Source organism: Neopsephotus bourkii, unplaced genomic scaffold, assembly GCF_033783945.1.
Source record: "Neopsephotus bourkii isolate Nb327-2 ecotype Australia unplaced genomic scaffold, CSIRO-AGI_Nbou_v1 NB_998, whole genome shotgun sequence".
Lineage (NCBI taxonomy): Eukaryota > Metazoa > Chordata > Aves > Psittaciformes > Psittacidae > Neopsephotus > Neopsephotus bourkii.
The window spans coordinates 1007614-1028237 of NW_026901490.1; the positions used below are offsets into that span (position 1 = coordinate 1007614).

Sequence of the window (20624 nt, forward strand, 5' to 3'; positions counted from 1 at the left end):
ATCTCACAAATGTGTGTATGCCCAATGACTATATAAGGATGGCCATTGTACAAGTCATTACCATAAAGTACAATGAAACAAGAACCTTAGTCCAAGGCCCCCAGCTGATAAACACTAACACAGCAAATACCAGCTGTAAGTAAGGTACGACATGCTGGAACTGTGAGATCAAGAGCAACAACTTTGAGAGCCGTAAGTCAGCATTGTAACAAGTGACTATTAATCCAAAACAATAAATGCTTATCACAAATACGATTAGACACACTCCAGTCAGATCTGTCATTATCTCAACTCCTTGTGCCCCATGTTGGGCACCAAAAAGAACTGTCATGGTTTAAGCCCAGCTGGTAATTCAGTACCACACAGTTGCTTGCTCACTCCCCCCCTTTCTCCCCCTGCTCCCGGAGGGATGGGGAGGAGAATCAAAAGAATGTAACTCCCATAGGGTGAGATAAGAACAGTCCAGTAACTAAGGTACAACACAAACCACTACTGCTACCACCAATAATAATAATGACAAGGGAAATAACAAGGGAAGAGAATATAAGCACTCACCACCCACCGACCAATACCCAGCCCGACTGAGCAGTGACCTAGCCCTTCCGGGTAACTGCCCCCAGTTTATACAGTGAGCATGACGTGCTGTGGTATGGAATATCTCTTTGATTAGTTTGGGGCAGGTGTCCTGTCTCTGCTTCCTCCCAGCTTCCCCTCCTCCCTGGCAGAGCATGAGACTCAGGAAGTCCTTGGTCAGACTAAACATTGCTGAGCAATAACTAAAAACACTGGTGTTATCAGCGCCATTCCCAGGCTGAAAGTCAAAAACACAGCACTGTACCCACAACTAAGAAGAAGAAAAATGACTGCTACTGCTGAACCCAGGACAATAATAAGGCATTCTAAGCTTTTCTTTAGCCATGATTTACTGCCCTGTGTGCCATAAAATTGAAATACACCCACTAAAAAATAGTTGAGATAAATTGGACTTTAAGGATTTGATCTGTAATGCTACAAAGTCACGCTTCAGATGGTAATGAATAAAAGGTGTTGCTTACAGCAAAACAGAATCCCATTCTCTAACCAATACAGGTGACATTATTTCTGTAGCAGGCACTCAGGGGTACAAGCACTTTCTGCAACATGTGGTGTGACCCTATCACTGTAAATGATGCACATCCAGTTTTCTCACTGGTTTGCAAAAGGCTTTCTGCACCTTGCATAATCACACCCTCCAGTTAATTTGTAAATTCTCTAGAGCATGTACTGTAATCTGAGTTTGGCACACCATCCAGCACAGCAGGACAGTTTTGATTAGGGCCTCCACACAACACAGCAATACAAACATTAATAATAATAAACAGTTCACATTTGGAATGAAAAGCAAATGAAGCATCCGAAAGTCTAAGAAATGAATCATGGACAAAAAATGAATCAAGGGAAGTGAACTGTTGGGGTTTTTCTTCCAAGTGAATTTTCTTTTCAATATACTCTGAAAAATATCCAGAGGGCACTTCAAAGGTTGAGCTTCCTAGTGCAAATGAAGGGTAAATGAACAATAACAGGCATTTGGGTTGTTTTTATTTTTAGTAAGCGGTGGCACATAATCAATTTTTGCTACTAACACTCTTTAATTTGGAGATAAAATGCAAAGTGTATGTACAGTGATTACCATCAGTAAGTCCCTGCAAAAACGTGAATAAAGCATTACATCATTCCATAGGAGCAGAGGCACTGGTAATTGTTGTGTGGCTCAGTATTTCATTCTGCACTTTGTTCTAAAGAGGAGATGATATTTTACAATACTTAAGGCATATGCAAGATTTTTCTCATTAGGACATCAAGAGATTATTTTAAATAGATCAAACCAAATGTATCTCAATCCTGCTAAAAATGGAAGATCAATTTATTTCTGAGAGCGTGGTGTTAAGATTATAATTAGGTGATCAGGGAAGTGATGTGTATGCACATGCTCTGGGGGTGTTTGTCAGATGGTGTGAATCTCCTATCCTCTCACCTCAGAAAGCACATTCACCTGCATGTAAATGCAATTAGCTTCCATTTCCCACTCCTCCAGAGTAAGGTCTGTAACTCAATATTTTATAACTTGTCTTCTGCACTGTGTGGCAGGAGGAGCTGGTCAGCTTGCTTTTGATGCACTTCCCAGGTGTCTAGCCCATGAGACCACGCAGTCCTTGAAGATAATGACATTGTGCTGCAGTCAAGGGGGTGACTATGCTTTAAAGCACATGGTAGACTTCCTCACTTCCAACTGGCCAGATGTCTCCCCAAGTTGTTACCCAACACGCTATTTGTCTGAGTCATAAGAAACAAGGTTTCTTTTAGCTACTAAAAGGGTGATTATTGAAGAGCAAGATCTTGGCACTACGATCTCATCATCCATTTTGACTACAGTCGGGTTTATATTAGAATATAAAAATCACCAATGAAGCAAACATTCAGCCTGCAAGACTTCTTTGTCTTACCTTTTCATTTTCACTACCTGTAAGATATGAGCCAGGCTTGCTGGAGGGAAGAATGGATTTTTTCAACTACCTACAGAATTTTGGCAACAAATATGTAACTAGTTCCCGTCACCTGAAAACCAAGCAGGCATACTATTTCCCCTCACTCTAAAAGCTCTGTAACATGAATCTTATTTATTTAACTTCAACTAGTTCTTATTTCTATGCTGGTCTCAGCAAGCCACTGCTAAAATTGTAACAATCATCATGAATGACATACAGAGGCAGGGGTTGTCTCACACTGTTGATATTCAAGCCCCTCAGCTGCAACCATTTCTCCAATAGATATATTTAATTAACAATTCCATGCACATTACAACTACTGCAGTTTAGTTTCCTATAGTTTTGTATCTATTAGTTGCTTACCTTTGATGGCCAAGACAAATGAAGCCTTTTCTGTAGCTACAACATCTAAAAGGACCCAAATGAGAAACAGATCAATGAGTAAAAAAAAAAAAAAAATTAGCACAGAAATCCTAGACCTAAACCAATATATGTATAAGCAGGCAATATGATCATATATATCACATTTACACAGAAAACCAGGGCAAAATAAAACTAAGCTGAACACTGTGTATTCTAGTCATACTCCACGATCTTGGTTCCTAATAGCAGGGAGTGGAAACTGGGCACAAGAAAAGAGAAATAGGAGATGGGGAGGCTCTAGTGGGCAGCAGCTCAAAGAGGCTAAGCTCTGCCTGCCAGTTTTATTAGCTCTCCTGACAGCAGCAACAACAGCTTGCAAAGACGTATTATTTACAGAGCATAGCCTCCCTTGAATAGATACAAGCATAACCCTGACAGTGCAAATTTCATCTATTAAATTGCAATTACAAAACTTCCCTCATCTCACTGTAGGTGTGGAAGTCAAAGGTTGTGGTTCTCAGATTCTATAATATTGGAGAGTATACAAATAACTAAACTGGTTAAAACCCCCAAGGTGTACGAAATACTGACTATCAGCTCAACTCACAGTGTTTCTCCTCCATTCATAGGCTGAAACCAGTATGAAAACAGTCTACAGCACAGGCAAATATATTGAAAGCTGTTTTTTCCCAGCTTCTTGGTAAGGTGCTCAGCATTATGGGATGTTATGCCAAGTAGGAGTTAGGGAAGTCTGCTGCATTCAGGCAAGTTAATTAGAGCACAGCGCAATGCCAAGTGGGAGGAAGGCTTCCCTCCAGAAATGGCCTGTCAGCAAGTCAGGAGGGGATATAATCAGTTGTAGCTCGCCTTCACCAACCAAGAATGATCATAGATGTGGCTTTAAGCTTACTGAGTATTTTCTGCCACGTGAATTCATTAGATTTTTGGCCTATGCATGAAACCCTTTTCTCAGACCTTCTCACATGTAGATACCTGCTGCTTAGTTCTGTCAGACAGCACAAGTAGGTTTATATAAGTAGTTTTATTCTTCTAATGAAATGTTGACATGCATTTTCGACCACTTTCTCTGATTTAGAAAACAGCAAACTTATAGACTGAGTGGCTGTTATGTTCTGATCCCGACTATCCACAGGCACCTTTCTTTGAAGACAATATAGCAGGAATGGTACCAGCAGTGGTGGGAAAAGCTACAAGCATTTTTAACTGCTGGCACCTCTGTCCATCTAGATGTATGAAACAGTAATTTCTGATACTGAGAGAGGTGGTTGGACATGGGGAAGGTGGTGGAGTTTTATTTCCAGGTGAACACTCCATGCTGGATCCTGACTGTGATCTGTCTGTTAACAAGCTCACAGCAGTTTGGAAAAGCAAGCAGCTGACTAAATGCTTAATGTGAGCAGCTTAGGGAAGTCTCAGGGACAAAGAACCCGTGCTGACAAACAGCTTGCCTTCCAGACACCTCAGTACCTGGTGTAACAAGCTTGTGAGACACATCACACAAAGCAACCAGAACACACGCGTGTGGCAAGGGGGCCAGCGGCAGGGTACACCTGGTCCGGCCTCAGCTCTCCCTGACGCCAGGCCTGAGGATGGGCGCGTCGCCAAGCTCGGGTAGCCCATCGGCACTGGCCCACCAACCATTGTACAGGTTGGAGGGCGAGGGCCCCCCCAGCAAGGGATGACTGGAAACCGTGAATGCTCCCAGACTGACGCCCGCTGGTGGCTTCGCCGAGCCCCTCGGCGTGAGCTCCGCTGTGACACAAGCACCCTCTCACGCCTCAGCCCTGAGAAGTGAAGGGAGCGAGCGGCTTCAGACCCTCCTCCCACCGCTAACTAAGGCCCTGCGTACCCCGCATGGGGGGAGGGCACCTCATCAGGCGCACCCCGCCCCCGCCCCGCCCCCACGGACCACGTGTCCCGGTCGCCGCAGCGGTCCTGCGCAGGCGCGGTGCCCGCTCCCCCTGCCCGGCCGAGGCTGGGGCTCGCGATCAAAATGGCGGCGGCCGGAGAGGGACTAAGGTTGGAAAGGAGCGGGTGGTGCTGAGCCAGCGGGATGGCGGCGGCGAGTGGCTGCCGGAGGTGAGGCGCTGTGGGGAGCTGCGCGGTCAGCGTGGCCTGGTAGGGCGGGTCGGGTTCCTTGTCATGATGGCAGAGAGGAGGGGGCGAGACCGTCGATGCCCCCCGCGGTGGGGTGCCCTGGGCAGGGGCTGGGTGCGCGCCCGCCGGGCTGGCAGTAGTCCGTGCCGGCTGCGGCTGACTCCTCCAGCCCCATAGCTCCTACCCAGTAACTGAGTCGCTGCAGCGGGACTAAGGTGCAGGCCCCCACCGCCCCGCAAGGCCTCCCGCCGAGGGGAGCGCCCCTTCTCCTCCTGCCGCTCCCGGGGGCGCGGGCCGGGCTCTCAGGGTTCCCTCAGTCCTGAGCACCGGCGGTGTTCTTGCCTCGGCCCCTTTCGCTGTCGGGTACTGCTTGGACGACCCTTCCACAGCGGAGCGCTCGCCACTCGGCTCGGCGTGGCCCTACGGTGCAGGGCGGCCTCGGCGCCGCTCCCCGCGGAGCCCTCGGGGTTTTGTTGGAGTCGCCTCACGCAGGAGCCGGTGCAGGATTTGTGTTGCCAGTGCTGTGGTGCCCCTCTCGTGTTCGGCTGTGCGAGAGCGACCGCAGTCGCTCACCGTGGGCTGTGGGGTCCCGCCTGTGTGCCCGGCCGTTCAGCTCGCCCCTTGGAGGTTCTGAGGCTTTGCGATTGCTGCCTTCCTGGAATGTGTGAGGTTGCGTCCTGCTCATCTCCGTACAGGTGGTACTGTGGTGTTCCTGGAGGAAACTTGAAGAGCTTTGTAAGTGATGAGCATGTCTGTGCCTCTGGAATATTCCTGCTGCCGGTGGGATGGTGCTTTGCTCTTGGTTCGTGTTTCTACTTGCTCTGCCCTGCCATCCCATTTGAGGCCGTTGGATGAAAGATGATACACATTTCAAGTGCTAACATAAAGTATGATAGTAAGGTAATAAAACACGTGTTGATACAATGATACTTTATTTGTGTGAGAATTTAGCTTAGGGAATATAGCTTTGCTTGAGACTTTGTTCCAAACCAGTGTAATGTAACACACAAATTTAATGTTTGGCAGATATACTGTTGGCATGTGGTCACCTCAGGTTTTACCACATACTGCATGCTCGGTTTTCATTTAGAAATGGAGAAAATAAAATCAGAAACTCAGATACAAAATTTTTATTTTCCTATTTTTTTTTGAGGCATTTGAAGCTTGAGGAGTTAAAGATTTACGCGTTTTGTCTGAAAGATATTGGGGAAAAAGGAGCAGTATTCTAATAGTCTCCTTTATAATTTCAAATACATATATTGTGGACAGCTTTCATCCTAGTTCTGTATTAGTATTTTGCTTTAAATGGGGAGGTGAAGGGAGGGTAATCCCTTTTCAGATCCACTGAGGTTAGGTTCTTCTTTATTTAAACCTTTTTCTGAAGAAATCGACAGAAATATTTCTTCCTCCTTTTTCCCTTCCTCGCTTTGTTGACTAACAGTCTGCTGCCACCAGAACAGAATTAATTCTATAGAGATTATTTTTGAGCATGTGGAGCAAGTGTCTTTTAGTAATGAACAGACGCTGTGGACGATGATATTTGAAAGGCAAGGTCTGAGTGCTTAATTTGCAGAATATGTGAATGAAGGTAATGTATTGGTAAGTCATGGCTTGTGATGTTTTCTTCCTTTGTGGAATAATTTAATTCTAGTCCTCGTTGATGGACCAAAACATAATTTTGCCATTAAGGAACTTGCTACTTTGCTGTATCGAATAATGTCGTGTAAACATTACTATCTGTTCATGTTTACATGTAAACCTGCAATGACTGCCTTGGGGACTAAAGCTTGTATCTTCAGTTACAACATGAAGCTGCAGTTTGCTTTCTTTTTTATTCAGATTTAGTTAGGCTGGCGTAGTTAGACTACATACAGGTAATCTTGCAAATAGAGTTCAATATTTTGTGTAGAATGTACAGCCAGTGTTTGTTTTTGTTCATTGGAGATAAAAAAAAGCTATTGAATCCTTTGTATTCTGGCTCAGCTGCACTAAGCATTGTTTTAGTTGCTTTCAAACTAGCCAGTGTATAAATGGGTTTGACATTCTAATCTAATTTTATATGTTTAAACATACAAGGAGCACAGACACAAGTCATCTTGGATTGCTTTCTATGGCATTGTTGTAATTGCTGGCCTTTTAAAAATCCTTGCCTCTTACTAATGTAAGTGAATTTTTCGTGTGTCCAGATTCTCTTGCTGAGTCATAGATAGAGTAATGGTGTAATGCTTATAGCTGGCATTGAGTGATTTGCAAAGAGTCATACATGAAATAATAGAATTATATTTATAAGCTCCATTGGAAGACTTGCATGGGCTTGTCGTGGTGACTTTTAATTTTTTAATTTTTTTCCCTTTGTTTGCAAGCTTGTCTGAGAAGCTCAGAACTTTGTGTTGTGAATGTTGCATATTGTTAAATTATAGTAGAATATGTTGTCTTTGTAGCCAGCTCTTTGAATTTAATTCAGTGAGGCTGTCAGAGCTTGATGAATAGACTAACAAAATACTGAGTCTTCATTTTAAAAGTGGCCTTTCAAGTTGCTGCACGTATGATGTCAGGTTTACAGCTCTCACTGATGACAATTGATCTAGAGGCTTATAGGGCATGAATGCTAGGCTTGGACAATGTCTTCCTCTATCCTGCTTTGAAGGCTGCATTAGTGTTATGGTGTCTTGTGGGCCTGCCTGCGTCCATAGGAGGCGGTGTAACACTAGGCCTGCCCCTCATGCTTCCTGATGCTAGTTTGGTGTTGATATAGTAGACCACGTGCAAGAAAAGGGGAGTGTATTTTGATATCTGGCTGTGCAGTGATGACCAAGATAACTGTGGCGGGCTGCCTTCCAGAGAGGAAAAAGTAAGATGAAACAAAACATCCTATGGACATCTGTTATGGACTGCAGGTAGTTCCCATTAATCAAACAAAAGATCTATAAATAAAATGTGAGATTGCTTTTAAGAAGAAATAACTATATTCTTAATAATACTGATGAGAATCTGACCACTCTTGTAGCACATCTTGATATAAACACTTGAATTTCAGACTCTAAATTTTCTTTAGTTTTCTGAACATATTTACATGAATTTTGATTCCTGTTACTGGATCAATGACTTGTACCATTTCTTTTTCACACAAGTCTGGAAACCTGGTGCACAAGCTATTGTGCATGCAGGGAAGACTGGGAATGCTAGTTCAGATGTGAGTGATAGGTGATGAGTCATGTAGTTATCGATCTGTTTTGTTACCCAGGTTCTTTTAAAGATACATTGACAAGCCATATTCTTCAGTCTTTGGACAGAAGCTATTATGGATTTTTAGAATGGTCTTTGTTATGTTGGCTTACCAGTATGCCTGAGCTATAACAAGAAGGGAATGCAGATGCGAAATTCGATGCTAGTCTTGCATTTTGTGCCTATCTGGTTTGTCTTGCATGTCTCCTAAAAGTATGCCTGTTATAATGATGCCTTCTGTATAATGAGTGGATGCTAGGAGATCTCAAATCCTTGTGTGATTTATGTAGAAACAATGAAAGTTGTGTGTTAGGGAGAGTAGAAATGGGCAAGAGGAAAAAGGAATAGGAAGGAGTTGAATGTCAGTGATGGCATATGCACCATACCTCACTGCCTGAAGTTCTGTGAAGTTTTAGCATTTTGCTTTCATCTTAGTCTCTTGACTGTGGTGTTACGATTTCCAGTGTTCAATCAATGAGATCAGATCATGTCAGAGGTTCATCTAAAACTGGAGGGGATCTGAAGTATCTAATTTCTTTGTCCTTGGCACTAGGGCAGATCGCTTCTTTCCTTTATAAGGGTGCCCATGAGGTTCTTCGTATATGCTTAGTGACAAAATTGGCTTAAATAATTGTATTCCATAGCTGCTTTTTCCTGCACAGTCCCCTCAGCTGTGTTGGTAGAGTTGTTTACATGGCTTCAGTCTGAAGTATTGCAGAAAATTGTCTGAAAAGTAAACAACTACAACACAAAATCATATCAGGTCCCTGATCTAGGTTGTCACATTGCTGTGGAAAGTTTGTTTGCTCGCACAGGGTAGAAGCAGGGTCAGATAGGTAAAGGGGATCTGGGGGTTGGACTGTGTTGCCTGAAGTGTATTAAATTGAAGTACATCTGCAACTATATACTTAGTTAAATTTAAATCCAGTTTAATTACTCCATTGGGTGTGCTGTGCAAGGTTACACCTAATACTACTGAATGCATACTTTAACAACTGGTGGGCTTGCAGATGTGTGTTCAGCCTTTCAGGAATTTTCAGTCATCAGTGGGTTTAAAACATTTCTCTAGGTGAAAAATATGAATTACCATGTTATATCAGAGTGATACAGCATGCAAAATAAATTTTAACAGCAGTCCATAGTGGTTAAGAATGAACAACATTCAGTAAGGTGTGGGTGTACAATACGTGAGGGTAACACCTTCCTAGGTCAGTTTCCAAGTTTCAAAAGTGTCTTCCAGAGATCTTGCTTTATTTTTCAAACTTGAAATTCTGTTGCTAGCTGTTAGCTGTGTAAATGTCTGATAATTCTGTAAATACTGTTTGACCTTTGTTCTCAAATCTTGTCTGAATTCAATGGTTATGTATGTTCTGTATGACACTGAAACTCCATTTTATGTTCAGCTCTTCCTGTATTAGAAAGATTGAATTTTTTTTTTCTGTCTGTCTGCTGTTCTTACCTGTCGTATCCTGTTCCCTGTTCACTATAGTAAACTGTAAAGAGTAGAATGTATTTCTTTTTTAATCTCTCTTAAGGAATATCTTTCTATTGCTATTGTTACTGCTATTCCCCATCTTCTTAAAGAGCCTCTTTATTTCTAATCTGTCCTCTTTGATACAGGATTATGTCAGTGTGCTAACTTGCAGCTTTTAAGATGAATCTTTTCTGGCATTCTTAACAACTTCAAATCTTAAGTGTTATCTACTGGGAAGTGCTTTAAAGATAGACTAAGCTAGTTAATAGTATACAGGATTCCTCTAATTTGGAAGCTGTGTCCAAGATCTGTTAACTCTGTTTCAGGGTAACTGTTAAGCTGTTGCCCTTTGACACTTCGGCTGATGGTAACAATGGCTAAACTCAAACCAGTTGGTTGAAACAGCAGTGTAATAAACTACTGTTGCTTGGTTTTTTAGTTACACATGTTATTTTGTCACCTAGTACTTGCAGAAGCTCTGTGTGATAATTACAGGTGCAAAATGCATCTGGGTGTTTGCATGTGTGTTTTAGGCTTTAGTTCAGGTCAGAGAACACTGTTCTCTCTTACAGTCCAGAACTGAGATTTAAATCAAGGTTTGGAATACAAAGAGCAAGAATACCAAGGTCTTGTGAAGGCATCAAACTTCAGTAAAATTATGCCTATTTATATGCAAATTAAAGTTGTTGTTTTTTGTTTGTTTGTTTTTTTAGTGACCAAGTAGATAACATTGCATTAGTGAGAAACTGAACTGCTGCTTTGGTTATCATTGTCTGCTAGCCCAGATCTCTGTACTTACAATGAAGTCTGTAAACCACTTCTGTGATGGGCAGGTTATTCTCATTGCTTTAAAAATAATCAGTGTGAGTGGCAAAAGTTCCTTTTCATGTTCTTTCTCCTCACCCCAGTATTTGAAATGCTTCTTGAGAGCTGACTGAAAAACTCTGCAATAAAAGAATCCAATCAGAATGCAATGAGGCATTATTTTCTGGACCTGTGCTCCCTTACCCTTCCAGCTCTTTTGATCTTCTGCTTTAGCTTTGTTTTCATGATGATGCTTGATGTGAAGGTGTGTGTGTGGCGAATGGTTCCTTGACCATTAGAACTGAGGAATGAGGGTTGCTGTGGATTTGATGATCTTTGACTTTGTCTAGGAAGATGCAAGTCCTATTTGAAGCTTTTCTGTTGCTGTGGTTGTGATAGTGCTCATACATGAAAGTTCTGCAGTGTTTAAGATGAGGTTGTGCTTAATACTTTTTGTAAGTGGAGGCATTTAGAGGTTTTCTTTCATATACCTGGATGTCTATTTCTTAAAATACATGAAGGTTAACAACCTCTGAAGCTGCTTGTGGTATTTAACTGAATGACCAGAGAGTTTGTCTTGGAGAAGGGAAGAATGTCCACATATACACAGTGGAATTTTGTATTAGCTATTAAAAAACCCCCACAGACTAATCAAACGTGGGAGTATATTAAAGACTGATGTGCTCTGCTATGGCTCATCTTGTAATGGGCATCTTGATTTTAAATATCTCAAGAGGTGAAATGAAATACTGGAATGTGGTCAGAGAAGATAACATTAAAGGAATCCATGAACTTACAATTCTATTAAATCCATTCTAGTAGTGACTATAGCTCACTGTAATGCAGTGGAATTGCTTATACTGACATTTTTAAGTTGAAGATACCTTGTCAGTCTGTAGTGAGGTACTTCAAGGAAGTTTTTGAAGTAGGTTGTTTATTGTACTTCAGACACTAGCATGGTGGAAGAATGCTGAGTTAAAACACACACTTGAGGCAGGAAATTTTGTATTATGCAGTGTAGTGATGGCCTCAGTACTGAATGAGGAAGAATCTAAGCTGTGTCAATACTCTTAAGCTCCTGAGAGACAACAGTTGTTACTGGTGAGCTGGATGTAAGCACTGTAATTCTTACAAAGCAGTGTCTATAACAGCATGAGGAGTTGCCTGTCAGTATAATTATGAGGTCCCCTTCTCTCCCAATGTACTAAGTTATCTTCATCTCCTCTGCAGTTTCTCTTCATGGCTGATATGGGGATTTAGTTTGTCTAAATTTTGTATAAGAATGTGTTTACTGCCTTAGATTCTCAAATCTTAACTCAGCTGACTTTTTTTTTTTTTGTATAGCCAAAGATTATATCTAAGAGAAACATTTTTCTGTCTTTTTTAAATTGTATTATTTGGGTCAGAATGTATTTCCTGCTTCTTAATTGGCCCTTAAAATCTCTGTAAGATTTAATCCTTTATTAAACACTTCTGAAAATATGCATTTGGACTTGAAATGTCAAAATATCCTTCTAGCATAGTAAGGTGTCATATAGTGTTAAGATTATTCCCTCTCTGATAGTGTTTTGGAGTTCTAGACACAAGCCTGAAGACTTAATAACCCCTGGTAAACTGATTCCTATATATACTTCTGTGCTGAATCATAGCTGCTTGTCTGTAGCTGCATTTAACCAAGATCTCTGGTGCTGTAATCTGGACACTTATTATCTGAAGTTGGTTTTCAGGCATAAGTCATTTTAATCAGAAAATGATCTTACTCAGAAGTACAGTCCTAAAGCAAACTTTCCGAAAGATCTGTCCTTGCTACTCAGGGCTTTTCCATTTTAAGGAAAATAAAATTTATTTTATTTTGTGTGAAGTTTTTCAAGACATCTGAGTTTCTCTGCAGAGAATATCTAAAGTAATTTTGTTACTGAATAGTTCCTTAGTTAATTATTCGCTTAAAATTTGCTAGTTTGAATTAACAGACTTGTACCAATCTGGGTATTTCCCCACCACCATTTTAGGGATCTACACACCTTTCTCCTTCTTCCCTTCTCTGCTTATTCTGCTTTTAGCTACCAACTTAACTTTTCTGGAGCATTAAATTAGAAAATATCTCATTCTGTTACTGTGTTTTACCTACATCAAGACTGAATTGTGTTAAGGACTAGTGATCTTCAGTAATGAGAGTGCTTATTTAAACATTTAGTGAACCAGTTTTATCCTTGGTTTAAATTTGGAAGGAAATGGAACTTGCCATTTTTTATTTTTTTTCCCTACATGTACAAGATTAATGTGTTTCCTTGAAGTTAAAATGAGCCTTTTGTGTTTATTAATCTGCAAATGAATCCAATTAAAACTGTTCCTGTTATTTGAATATGAATGTACAAGTACAGAACACAGAATTGAATGGAAATTATCATCTGGGTGGAGAGGAAATTGAGATTACCTTTTTGGTGGCAGTGACAACTTTTTTTTTCCCATTAGGGTTGCGTGCATGTCTACGGGGGGTATGATATAATAGGCATCACAGAAACATGGTGGGATGGCTCCTATGATTGGAGTGTTGGAATGGAAGGTTACAGGCTCTTTAGAAAAGAAAGGCCTGGCAGGTGGGCAGGGGGAGTTGCTATTTATATTAGGGATAGGTTGGAGAGCATGGAACTCTGTCCGAGTCCAGGTGAGCAGCCGACAGAGAATTTGTGGGTCAGGGTTAAAGGGAGAACACCTATGGGGGACATTATTGTGGGGATCTGTTACAGACTGCCAGCCGAAGAGGAATCTGTGGATGAAGCACTCTACAGAGAGATAGGAACAGCCTCCTGCTCACAGGCCTTGTGCCATGCTTGACCCTGTGCTCAACAACAGGGAAAGGCTCGTTGGAAAAGTGATGCTCCAGGGCAGCCTTGGACACAGTGATCATGAGACAGTCAAATTCGAGATCCTCAGGACAGTGAGAAGAGTGTGCAGCAAGCTCACTGCCCTGGACTTCAAGAGAGCAGATATTGGCCTCTTCAGGAACCTGCTTAGGAAGGTTCCATGGGATATAGTCCTAGAGGGCAGGGGGGCCCAAGACTGTTGGATGGTATTCAAGGATCACCTACTGCAAGCTGAGGAGTGTTGCATCCCAACTAGAAGGAAGTGCAGCAGGAGGGCCGGAAGACCTCCTTGGATGGATAAGGTGCTGCTGAGGAAAATTCAAAGGAAAAAAGATTTATAAAAGGTGGAAGAAGGGCCAGGTGGCCTTAGAAGAATACGGGGATTTTTTTCGGGAAGCTAGGGACCAGGTTAGGAAAGCTAAGGCCCAGTTAGAATTAAACTTGGCTGGGGATGTTAAGGATAAGAGGAAGGGATTCTACAGGTACATAGCAAATAAAAGACAGACTAGGGACAACATGGGCCCTCTCTGGAAGCTATCAGAAGAACTGTCTACCCTGAGTCTGGAGTAAGCTGAGGTTCTTAATGACTTCTTTGCCTTGGTCTTCACTGGCAAATGCTCTGACCACACCACCCAAGTCTTGGAAGGCAGACGCAGGGGCTGTGAGAATGATAACCCTAGGTCCACTGTAGGAGAGGATCTGGTTTGAGACCATCTTAAGAACCTGAACATACATAAGTCCATAGGACATGATGAATCCATCCGTGGGTCCTCAAGGAGCTGGCAAATGGAAGTGGCTAAACCACTGTCCATCATATTTGAAAAATTGTGGCAGTCAGGTAAAGTTCCCAACAACTGGAAAAAAGGAAATAAAATCCCCATTTTCAAGAAAGGGAAAATGGATGACCTGGGAAATTATGGAGCGGTCAGTCTTGCCTCTGTGCCTGGCAAAATCTTGGAGCAGATTCTCCTGGAAGGCATGCTAAGGCACATGAAAAACAACAAGGTGCTTGGTGACAGCCAGCAAGGCTTCACCAAGGGGAAATCCTGCCTGACCAATTTGGTGGCCTTCTATGATGGGGCTACAGAACTGATGGACAGTATTAGAGCAGTTGATGTCATCTACCTGGACTCGTGTAAAGCAGTCAACATTGTTCCACATGACATCCTTGTCTCTAAACTGGAGAGACATCAATTTGATGGGTGAACCACTCAGTGGATAAAGAACTGGCTGGATGGCCGCATGCAGAGAGTTGTGGTCAGTGGTTCAATGTCCGGTTGGAGACCAGTAACGAGTGGTGTCCCTCAGGGTTCGGTGTTGGGACCGGTCTTGTTCAACATCTTTGTCGGTGTCATGGACAGTGGGATTGAGTGCACCCTCAGCAAGTTTGCCGATGACACCAAGCTGTGTGGTTCAATTGATACGCTGGAGGGAAGGAATGCCATCCAGAGGGACCTGTAGTGATGGGACAAAGGATGATGGGTTAGAACTTCAACAGGGGAAGTTTAGATTGGATATAAGGAAGAAATCCTTTACTGTAAGGGTGGTGAGGCACTGGAATGGCTTGCCCTGGGAAGGTGTGAATGATCCATCTCTTGTTGTGTTCAAGGCGAGGTTGGATAGAGCCTTGGTTGACATGGTTTAGTGTGAGGTGTCCCTGGCCATGCGAGGGGGTTGGAACTGGATGATCTTAAGGTCCTTTCCAACCCTGACTATTCTGTTATTTATTGGTGAACTTCTCAAATAGTGGAAGAATAAAAGAAAGTTTGTAAGTATAGCACACACTGGCAAAGGCTTTTCTTTTTGCATTTCACCCTTGCTTTGAAGAGTGGTGGTATCAAGGACAGTGGGAGACAAGAGAAAAAAACAACCAAAATTTGGTCTAAAATGAGATCAAGAGCAGTGGGTTGCTTTAATGGAGTATCTTATCTGATTAGTACAATTCAAGGGACTTCTGCTTTCCTTGTAAAACTTCTTATTTGGGAAATTGTGTTTGGTTGTTGTTTTTTTTTTAATGTTCTGAGGCAGCTGAAAAGCTTCATTATCTTGTGGAAGGAGAGGAAGAGTTAAGGGATTTAATCAGTCTGTTCAAAGGGCAGGTTGCTTTAGCAAATAGTTAAACAAAAAGCCACCTCACAGGCTCTCACAACTGTCCAGTGTCTTTGTACATGAGGTATATGTGGTTATTCTGAATTAAATACATAAATGATTGGTGCCTCTAGTTTTTAGGAACAACGTGTCATGTTGACATGTGTGATACTGCTTTGTCTGTTCTGTGAAACTTGTATTTTCATGTTACAGGATGAAAAATAAACGCTTTAGAAATGTGGAGAGAGCTTGTTGCAGGAAATCTGGAAGACATAACTTCCTTTGCTTGCCAAGGGGAGAATGTAAACGAAGCTTCAACTTAATTATAGCCTAACTACTAGAGCGGTTTTCTGACTAATCCTTTCCTTCCTTAACTGATTGCTGTTATCATTGAGAAAGTATATTTTCTGTTTCATTTGAAATGGATTTCTGTATCTTTATTGAGGACATGCCTCGAAGTTTGTGAGTATTTAGTTCTTGCAACACTTAAATAGAATCTAAATGTAGGTATTACTGAAAGTAACTACTGAAGCTAAAGCTACTTGTGTAGCTGGCTTTTGGGGTTCTGATGGTTTCTGGAAGTATCAGAAGTTTGCTTGTGAGTGAGAACATTGTGATATTAGTATATTTTTCTGCTGTATGTGCTCTTGTGCACCCACTAAAATATCCATCTTCAAAATGGCTAAAACATTTGAACTGTACAACATAGATGTTACTTGTGGAAGTCAGTGTGGCTCTTCAAATTTTCTGAAGTTAATAGATACAGAAGATAGTGTAAAAGAACTCAACCAAAGGAGAAATCTTTAAAAGGTGCAAGCTTTTAAAGAACTGTTAAAGTCTTGGTATATGCAGAGGTAGCTGATTTATGCAAAGAGGTGTAAGATCACTGTGTTTGTTAAAAGCCTCTGAATAAAAGGAAAACAGCCCATAGATTTGACCAGGAATTTCAGACTTGCAGTGGCAAACAGTTCATAACCATTTTACAAGCTCTTGAATGGGTCAGTTGTATAAATACCATACAGTTTGATTTTTGTACTGCTGCCTGCTTCAGTGATCAGAGTAGACCTGCGGGTGACCCTGGATGTTGGGAAACAAGGGGAAGAGGCGTAGAGTGTCAATGCTGAAACTCGAGCTGCAGAAATGGGGACTGCAAAGGAGGACTCTGCCTGTGTGTTGGAGGTCAGGTGAGGGTAACTTGTTGAGACTGGGTCTGAGCTCGGAGGGAATGACAAAGGTGACTACAAGGGTGTAGTTTTGTGGAGTTTTGAGGCAGTTTTAATAGTGATAGTCTGCTCTCTTCAGATGAACAGCTGTGGGTTACTGTTCCAGGTGTAGAAGTCAGATCCACCTGCAGAAATTCACTTTTTTTTGTCTGCTTCCTGTCATCAGCCACCTGAAATGACTTGTTCTGTGATCACGTAATCTCTGTATGTAGCGTGAGGGGAAGCAGGAAAATCCTGCGGCTGGAGCAGAGTGAGGGGAATGTACAAGCTCCCTGTTGGTTTGACTTCAGTGGTAATGTCAGATCACCCTGATGTACCTGTGAAGAGCTGACAGGCAAGGAGTTCTGCATGGACAGCTAGCTTCTTGCCATTGGTGGCGGAATCTGCTAAATTGAGGGGAACATATTAAAATGTGCATAGGCTTGGCCTTGTATTTTTCCCCAGATGACTAATACCTAGATGCATATATTCTGTCATTTCAATTTACAATTATTCCAAGCCTTCAACAAAGCAACACCCCCCATGGAGCTCTTTGCTAGTAATTGCTGCTGTCTGAAGGGCTGTTAACCAAGGCCTGGTTGAAGAGAGAAATGAACTGCACAAATGCAGAACAAAGATAAAGCAGGCCAAAAAAAGGAACAGTAGTTTGGCTAGCTAGCAAGGGTGAGCATGACCATGGTCAATCCTAGTGATAGCTACTGCTGTATAGATTACCTGTTTCTGCTAGGACTGCCTCTGCTTTGTAGTCCCTGACAGGACTTAAATGTGGCTTCCCACATGTGTGCTAGGATGGAAGGGGATAACTCTTCTGTAGAAATGAGTGTATGGGACTGGGAATGTTTATTTCTTGAGGGCTGTGGCAGTTGAGTATTGGTCAAACTGCATGTTGTGTTTGTGGGGAACAAGCAGCCTTTTCTTGCTGTTCTTTCCTGTTCTGGAGACATTCCTTGGGAGTTGATTGCAGCCAGAAGATGGTGATGGAGTATATTGATCTATAGACAGATTTCAACTATTTGGGATGGTTGATTGTTACACGGGCCCAAGATTTTGGGTCTGCTTCAACACTGGGATGCTGGAGCAATTGTTGGGAAAACCCCAGGTATTGTCATCACCAGAGACTGCTACTGTTCCTCTTAAGGTTATGAAAGTTAATAAGGGAACTAAAACTGTGATCAAAATGATGCTTTTTTGAAGGTGAATTGAAAAAAGCAAGTGGCAAGAGAGGACAGGTACTGCTTACTTAGTGTGGATAAAGAGCATAGTGCCTGGGATTGCTTTAGTAGCAACTTCAGTATACTCTCAGAGGAAACATGTTCTGAGAGGAAGTGTGGTGAATGTAACTGTGCAGTGAATTTAGAAGCACTCTTGTATGCAGGAAGCTCCCAGATCCTCATTCAGACTAAATGGCTTTCTGTGAAATAATTGAGCCTGGAGGAAAGGGAAAATGCAGTACAATGAGACTGTAGGATATATCCCACTGAGGTAGTACTTGATGTGAGAAGGCAGCAGCATTAAACTCCAGAGATGCATCTCCCATATGGTTGAGGTTTGAGCCAAGACTTCCCCATCTTAGTAGACTTGCTAATTGAAAACAGCATCTTGTGTTGTGTTTGGTTCACAGCTTGAGAAAGAGGAGGAATTCCTTTTCTTAATGAAATGGGGATCTTTGGGGGGGCACTCTCAAAGGAAATTGAATAAAATCATGTGAATTGTGAAAACTACATGGGAAGGAGCAAGCCTGTTGAAAGGAAGGAGTGCTTGAATAGGAAGCCTGTAAAATACGCTGTGTAAAGGTGGGACAGCATAATGTGGAGAATTCTTACTTTTGCTGTGCTCCTGCCTTTTCTGTGGAGGAAGAAAGAAGCCGATGGCTGAGGATACTGCTGTAATAAAGGACAGGCAGCGTCTGGAGACAGGTGAACTGGTGGTTGATCCCAGTATCTGAAGCTGAATTTAGCTGAAATTTGGCTGAGTTAGATTGCTGCCTGATGACACAATTAAGTATTGACCGAAACTTCAATAGAGAGAAAAAAGTAGTCTACTTTTTCTTAAAATCTGATCCTTCATGGAGGTGCTATTCTTGTAGTTTATCTTAACCAACTGTTGTGTCCCCCATATGTATTATACCATAGAGGATTTTCATTGCCTTTCTTTAAAAACAAAAGCACATTTTGTTTGCTCAGAAGTAGCCTCCTCTAAATGTATCACAATATGTCAGAATATTTTGCAATTACTTTAGATTGGCTAAAATGAATTATCCTCATTTTCCCTGAAAATGGGTATGTTCATGCCTAATTTACTCTGTTCAATTATATTGATAAAGATTTGGTGATAGGATTTCTCTCACTTTTCTTACAAAGCATATTTAATGACATTTTATGTCTCTGTCTGACAATGTTCCTGTCAAGTAAATTTCTGAAAAATGGAAAGTCATTGAAGGACGCATACTATCATTTCACTTCAGGAGAGTTGTAGAGGGCAGTAAATGGGCTCTTGCTGATTTTTCTAAAAGTGTTTTGAATTCCACTTCAGGAACATTAGTAAGTCTTTTGTGTGAGTATTGTCAATCAGAATAGACTTCTGGTATGTTAGTGAGTGCTTGCAATCAGCTGGAAAGATCAGTGATGTACAGAGATGGAGTTTCATTAGCCAGTATATGAAAACATAGAAGTTGCTTGGGGGGGAACTTTTTATTCTGTGCAGGATTATACTGTAGTTACTCCGCGTGTGCTGTGTGCTTGGCTTTTTTAGGTGCTGGAACTTTTTCTATTTAGGGGAATATAAATACGTTGATATCTTGTGATTTGAACTGTTACTCTCTTCTGACAATGTTACTTAATTACTTCTAGGATCAGTACATTTACATCATACTCTAAATTACTTTGGTAATGATAAAAAAACCCTCAAAAATCCTATTCTGAACACTATTTGCAAATACAGCATTGAAAAGAGGGTTTTTTCCTTTATCTTTTTTCTGTATCTTTTCAACTGCCAGAATGCTTCTCAATGTTTTCAGTTTCTGAAGTATACATATCTTCAAGACTTCGTGCCTTTATACTCTTATTTTAATGTAGTTTTTTAAACTTCCATTCTGGTTCCTCAGAGGACATGTTGAAAATTGATAGCTGTTTCACTGTTTGTTTGGGGCAGGAGAGGGGGGAGTTGTGTGTGTATGGATAGTTGTTTGGTTGTTTGGTTTTTTTTTTGTCCGCTTTCCACTTCCTCTCCCTAAAACTCAATCTTATGATTCTTAACCAATCTAGTAATAAAAGCCAGGACTACTGTGAGGTTTTTGCTGCCTCCATTTTAAAATAACTTCTGGATAGAGAAGTGTACTACCTCATGAAAAACCAAGTGTTTTAAAATTCAGGCTTAACTTGCAAGAAAGGGTTCTTTGTGATAGCTGGAACACATGATTCTCAGCTAAGCACTGAGCAATGCAGTCACTTTCGTAATCTAGTTATATCTGCTTTTTCATGCCCTCTTTGCTCTTGACTGCTGATGAGGCTTAAGTTTTGGTGTTTTGCCATTAGATTGATTTTGCTTCCAATTCACTAAGTCATGAAATAATACAGGTTAATTAACCCAATTACTGAAATGCATTGTTTGTTACTCGTTTCTGTACAGTACTAATCCAAATCAGAACCTTTCAGCTGTATCAGCTATATCTTGCTGTTGAATCATCAAAATAATTTTGAATAATGATAAAGGTTGATTGGCTGGATGATAAAAAAATGATGGGGCTACAGAACTGATGGACAGGGGTAGAGCAGTTGATGTCATCTACATGGACTTGTGCAAAGCGTTTGACGCTGTCCCACACGACATCCTTGTCTCTAAACTGGAGCGACATCAATTTGATGGGTGAACCACTTGGTGGATAAAGAACTGGCTGGATGGCCGCATGCAGAGAGTTGTGGTCAGTGGTTCAGTGTCCGGC

The 20624-nt window shown here is 41.7% G+C and overlaps 1 protein-coding gene across 3 annotated transcripts in view; it reads left to right on the forward strand.

The window, feature by feature from the left end:
• The first annotated feature begins 4823 nt into the window (after positions 1-4823).
• The window catches only part of BTBD7 (BTB domain containing 7), a 63029-nt gene continuing 47228 nt past the window's right edge, over positions 4824-20624 (forward strand). For 2 of the 3 annotated variants that reach the window (XM_061359893.1, XM_061359894.1), the window contains exon 1: positions 4830-4988. The gene's annotated coding sequence lies outside the window, so the exon portion shown is untranslated. Of the gene's footprint in view, positions 4989-20624 lie in introns of all 3 variants that reach the window. The other variant, XM_061359895.1, reaches the window with a different exon arrangement.